This window comes from the organism of the source record quoted next, unplaced genomic scaffold (assembly GCF_019419815.1).
Source record: "Pyrus x bretschneideri cultivar Hongxiangsu unplaced genomic scaffold, Pyrus_bretschneideri_v1 Contig38, whole genome shotgun sequence".
Lineage (NCBI taxonomy): Eukaryota > Viridiplantae > Streptophyta > Magnoliopsida > Rosales > Rosaceae > Pyrus > Pyrus x bretschneideri.
This window is the reverse complement of record NW_025999701.1, coordinates 2026348-2032831: the sequence shown is the minus strand read 5'-3', so window position 1 is coordinate 2032831 and position 6484 is coordinate 2026348.

Here is a 6484-nt window from a genome sequence, read left to right as displayed (position 1 = left end):
TAACTCAATTCTTTAAGAGTCCAGTACCCAGAATTTCAACTGAAGCAATTTTTCCATTCTCAACCGACCTGGCTTCAAATTCCAGAATTTTGAATCAATTACCTCAATTCCCTGCTTGAGTTGTGCCTCCGAGTCTCCGCCGTTCCATGATCCCATCCTCCGTCCACTTCACATCCTGAGGATTTCCAGTTCCCATCCCACCACTCCAGTCGTCGTGGCAGACGGCCTAGAAGCAAATTTGAGGGTTGAGGTGTTGAGTAGAGTCCTAAGTCCCACTTTGACTCCCATTTGAGCGGTTGGCCAGAGTGACAGAGCCCACTTTTTTATTCCTTTTTTTTTAATTGATTTCGTTTAGTTTTTCATAAAAAATTTCAACTTAATTTTACCAATCAGTTTGCTTTTTACAAATTAGCTAATTTTGTATTAGGACTACAAAAGCTGCAAAGTACAACAACTGTGTGTCGTATCAAGACTGCAATAGTAGCAAAGTTCAAGTCGCGATTGGCAAGTAAGTAATTTTTATAATATAGGTTAAAACTTTAATTGATATGATGCTTGTTGCTAATTTTTTATAATATTATCGATGAGGTTGAAGACTTGATGGTTTGTTAAAGGTTAAAATTTCAAAGAGTTTTGTTTGGATTGGTTGTATATGATTTTGTTTTTTATTGTTGGGTTTATGTACTAAGTTTTATCGTTGTATTGTTTTTTCAAGTAATATAATATGGGCTTGAGGGTCTAGCCCCCTCAACTTTGACTGGGTTCCAACTCTCTTTAATTTTTTTTTTTTTAATATATGTTTGAATTGACCCTAACAACTACCAAGCCTATATGGCGTGTAGGCCGAATAATCAATAAGTTAATTAAGTCATTTGGTTGAATGTGGGGCGTGTCAACTCGTTGGCCGAATTCGATCGGAGAGTAAAATATGTTGATGTGGCGTAGGGCATGCTACTGACTTCTTGATCTCGCGATTGCGGCTGAGGAAGGAACATGTCAAGGCCTTCGGGTTCTAGAGCCTGAAGACAAAGTTACTAGTTTTGTGAAGTTCAATATCAAATTCGGATTTCAATGTGCCGAATGTAGTAACTTGGTAACACCTCACTTTACCAAGAAGGCTAATGAGATGACCTCTTTCAACAAAGACTCGAAAATCCTTGTTGATCGAGACTTGGATAAATAACAAGTCGATCTTGAAGTAGCGATGTCTATCCAAATTGAAGGTGCTCCTTGATCGGCTGACTCTACGGCTCAAGTGTTGTTTATCCAAACTGAAGATGTTGCTGGTTCTCTCCATAGTGTTGTCTATCCAAACTAAAGATGTGTTGGCGGAGAAAATGAAAATGAAAATCACAAAGTGTTTGAGAGGTTTGCGTAGAGCGGTTTTGTGTTGAATTGAAGGGGGTTGAAATGTTGCCTGCAACTTTGTATTTATAGTGGTTGTACTTTGCTTAGCACAACTTGATAGCTGTAGGGGTGGTTCAGTATGGGATCCTAAACCGAAAAATGGAATCCCGAATCCCAAATTGAAAATTTTTGGGACGGGAATTTGAAGGCCAATCCCATACCAAAATTTCGTATTCCCAATTTTTGGGATTTCCAAAATATTTTTGGTATTTCGGGATGGTTTGGTATTCCTAAATTTCATACAAATTAACATGCAACCCATATAAAATAAGTAACAGAATCCAAAAGTTAAAAAGTAAGTTACAAACCTAATATATTTGAAAACTAACAATACAAATTTTTTTTGATTTCGTATTGAAGAAATAGACACATTTGTGAGAGGTTTGTACCGACAAATGTGACGATAAAGGGTTATGGTTACTACTTGTACACCATACCAATTATATGTATTGATACGATCACCGTGCCAAAACTCATGTACCAATTACCATAACAAACTTTTGGTATGACAAAATCTATTGCCATTACGGTGTCAAACTTTTGGTATACCGAATTTCGACATGCCAAATAATTCGGTTGACGTGGTAATTACCACTTTGTTTTGGGCCATTCTTTTGGGCCAAAATTTGATTTTTTTTTTCAATCCAATTCAAGGCCCAAAACTGTTTTGGCCACTCTCTTTGAGTTTCTAAAACTTTTTTTATTTAATTATGAGAATTTTATAAATATTCATTTATGAAACAAGAAGTAAATAGATGGAAGAACTGCTTAAAGAACCCAACATCCCTAAAAAAAATAGTACAAAGATTCCTAAATTCTATCTTTACATTCTTTAAAATTGTACAAAAATTAACTTGATAGATGAAGCCAAGGAGAAAGACATCTCGATTTGATGATGGAGAAGATGAGATGGACTGCGAAGAGACATCTCGATTTGATGATGGAGAAGATGACATGGACTGCGAAGAGAGAGAGAGAGAGTTGCCGGAACGGGAGCAACATGTTTTATTGGGAAAGTAGAGGTTAGATGGTGAGATGATTGGATAAATGACTAAAAAAAAAATATAAAGTGCGTATATAATGATAATAATACTTAATTATATATATAAATGATATAATATTAATAGTAGTGGTACGGTACAATATACCACTGGTAATGGTTTTGAATACCATTACTGTACCAAAAAATGTATGGTACAGTACAAATACCGTACCATTACCAAGGGTACAAATTTTTTGGCACATCTTTGGTATGATACAGTTGGTATGGTAATTTGGCAAAAAAATTCCACCCTTTTATAATAAAATAATATATATAATACTTATTTTCGGTTCAGTATGGGATTACCTAAAATTGAGTAGACAACACAAAATTTCGTATCGAAAATTTGGGATTGGTTTGGTATTTCATCTCGAAAATTTTGAGAATTTTAGTTTGGAACATTTTTTGTTTGAGATTGAGATTTTTTGGTTTGGTTCGAGATTTTCAGGAATTTTTTCCAACCGTAGATAGCTTTGTAGTGTCCAACTGAAAATCAAACTCCCTCCACGCGCTAACATGCGGCATCACTACCATATTTTCACTCTTGGTAAGCCAATCCCTTTTGTTAATAATTATCACAACCTGAATTGGTGCTAGTCAGGCAGCGTATTCGAAATGCATGATGCAAACCAGGTGCAACACAACTCTCGTTAATTCCACATCCTCCATGCTGCTTGGCAGCCAAATCCTCCACGTGTATGTAAATCGTGTATGCTGCAAGCACTTGCAAATTAATCACATCCCATTAATCAACTAAAGGATAACTGGGATGCATAATTTTCAGCCAAATTTTGCTCCACCTGTTGACCACCCATTTCAAGTCTTTATCCAAAGGATAATAACAAATAATGAAAAACAGCATGCTGGCATGCGTGATCTTGGGCCTGGCTAGGTCACCTCGGCATCACAAAATGTGATTGCTTTCGAATACCTTCTTCAAATAATAAAATATTAAGATAATTTCAATTATTCATAAGATAATTGTCATAATTATAATAATATAAATAATTGAAAATCACCTTGATATTTTACTCATGTGACGATCTAGAACGCTGCTCATTCAACGGTCTTGATCGCTCGGACCGATAATTTCCTTTGAACTTCAGCTCATAAGTTGAATGGTCAAACCCATTGGCATTTAAACTTGTCTGTCACCAAATAACTCCTCCGAATTGATAAATTATTCCGCACTAAAAACTTGGATGCCCAAAAGTTTGGTACACCGAGTACCTTCACCGAAAACCATTCGTCCCAGAAAGCCACCACCGGTCGAATAGCTTTGTAAGGTCATGAAAACAATTCTTGGCTTAATGCATTTGACATGTGGCACCGAATGGCTTTGTGAAATCAATTGACATGCAATCAATTCTTTGCTTAATGAATTTGATTCTTCAACAAGTCTGCAGAGCATACATTCTAATTCACGGCACATCATCTTCATTACGAAAGAGCAGAGACATTTTCCAAGGCTAGGAGACACCCAAATAGTCGATGATTGCCGAAGTCCGACGAATGGTTAAGGAAATCAATTTTTGTAGCAGCAAGATCCCGTCGTATCTCCGAAAAAGAAATTTTGTTTCCCGGCAATAAAATCACCTCTCTTCAGCCAGCGTTGGGGTTTCTCTACTGCCATCATTCTCTATACAAGGCTCGGCAAAGACTTCTTCGCCAGAAAAACCTTGTAATCACTTCGACCGTCCATCTCATGATTCGGTCGAAACTTAAAAACCAATGAGGCAGAGAAAAAACTGATTCTTGGTAGCTTGGCCTGCCATCAGCCATGAATGTTGTAATCACTTTTCCCCTGGACCAATATTTACTTGGATCTTAAACTTGTGTCTCTGCAGCTCATGTTGTTGGAGCAATATTAGAAAAATATGAAAATGACATAAAAAAATTCTAATAATCATCAAGAAATTCACAACATCAGTTATTTATGAGATTAATATGAACAACTATAGAGAAAGTTAGAAAAACTGACAAACTTGGAGATTAAGGCTGGTATAAATGGAATGTCCTAAAGATAGAATTTCGTTCATACTCTTGTGCTTGTAGTTCGGTAGGCATCCGTCTCCCAAGACTCAACAATCTATAATCCGAAGTCAAAGCACTTCAATCTTCGAACTCTGATGAACTTTATATATTCTGTACTCTCAAGACACAACTTGAAATTTGACTAATGAAGAATGAGAGAAATAGAGTGGGGAAACCCTATTTCTCAAGAGTAAAAATTAACTTTAATTTTCTATCATTTAGTACCAATGGTTTCGTGGGTTTATATAGAACCCAATTACTCTTATTAAAAAGATGTAACTCTTTATTTATAAGTATATATCATTTAGCAAGGGAATGCACCTAAATAACATAACTTTTCTAAGAAATACGATTAACACTATTTTTCATTTAATTATTAAAATGTCCTAAAGATAGAATTTCGTCCTTACTCTTGTGTTTGTAGTTCGGTAGGCGTCCGTCTCCCAAGACTCAACAATTTATAATCCGAAGTCAAAGCACTTCAATTTTCGAACTCTGATGAACTTTATATATTTCGTACTCTCAAGACATAACTTGAAATTTGACAAATGAAGAATAAGAGAAATAGAGTGGGGAAATCCTATTTCTCAAGAGTAAAAATTAACTCTAATTTTCTATCATTTAATACCAATGGTTTCATGGGTTTATATAGAACCCAATTACTACTTATTAAAGAGATGTAACTTTTTCATTTATAAGTATATATCATTTAGCAAGGGAATGCACCTAAATAACATAACTTTTCTAAGAAATACGGTTAACACTATTTTTCATTTAATTATTAAACTTATATATTACAATATTTCATAGTATAATATATAATTTCCAACAATCATCCACATGAATGAAAAATTATAAGAATTTGAGAGTACAGGTGGACAAGAGATGCATCGAGAGAGGTGTCTTTTGGATTTGAACCTACCCTAGTGAATACTTATCGGATTTACTTAGTGACGTAGTGGATATGGAATCTTGAACTGTTCACTGTAGTAGTGAACTGAGACAATAAGCACCACACATCACTAATCTTAATATATTACGGTTCATACGGTTGTGTTTATTTTGGTTTTGAACAAATTCTGGGTAGAGAATTTAGTCATCTCATACTCATAGAAGCAACACACTTCTACTCTCATATAGGTGACCACATATTAAAAATAATCTGCTCTATCCCTCTTATTTTTAAGATATCACTCTCATTAAGTATAAATATACACCCTATAACTTCTGCAGAACAACACACTTCTCACATCATAGGAATGAGGTCTGTAATGTGTTAACTTCTTTGAATCATGCTCAACTAGTTTGCCTATTGAACTTAGACCATGGGATCTCCAATCAACTAAATTAGGTTTTCGCCTGGCTGATTCATTAGTTATGTTGGCTTTAGCCTCATTCCCCTCGATGATCAACTTACTTTCTAGTCAATCCTTTAATATTGGATCCACGAGGTTTACTTTCTCTATGCTGTTATGAAATTATATTTCATATGAAAGTAGTTGTGTGAAATGTCAATTCCTCAAAATTATATTAGGACTTAATTATTAAGTAATTAAACTCCCCCACATTTAAGGTATTTGTAAGAAGGTCTCCATTGCCATACCTTAAACAATTACTGATCACAAGAGATGACATCTTGATTGTCTCATTCAATTAACAAATTATGTTTCAATTTTTCTTAATATATCAAAGATAGTTAAACTCCCCCCACAATTCTTCTATAATTGTGGTTACTTTTAACGTTATCATTAAATTGATTACGTTTTCTATTTTTAAGAAGTAGGGAACATCTAGACATATTTTATCTATCTTCTTAGGCCTTCATGCCCCACTAACCATTATGGGGAAAACATTTTTTCGGCTTTCATTCTTCCTTATTATGACTAACATGCATGACCCCATGACCACATCCATTAAATCAGATGTTTATTTAATTAAAAACATCATCGTGTCTAATTTAATTCTGCAAAATGTTCCCCACATTTTTACCCTCACCATTTC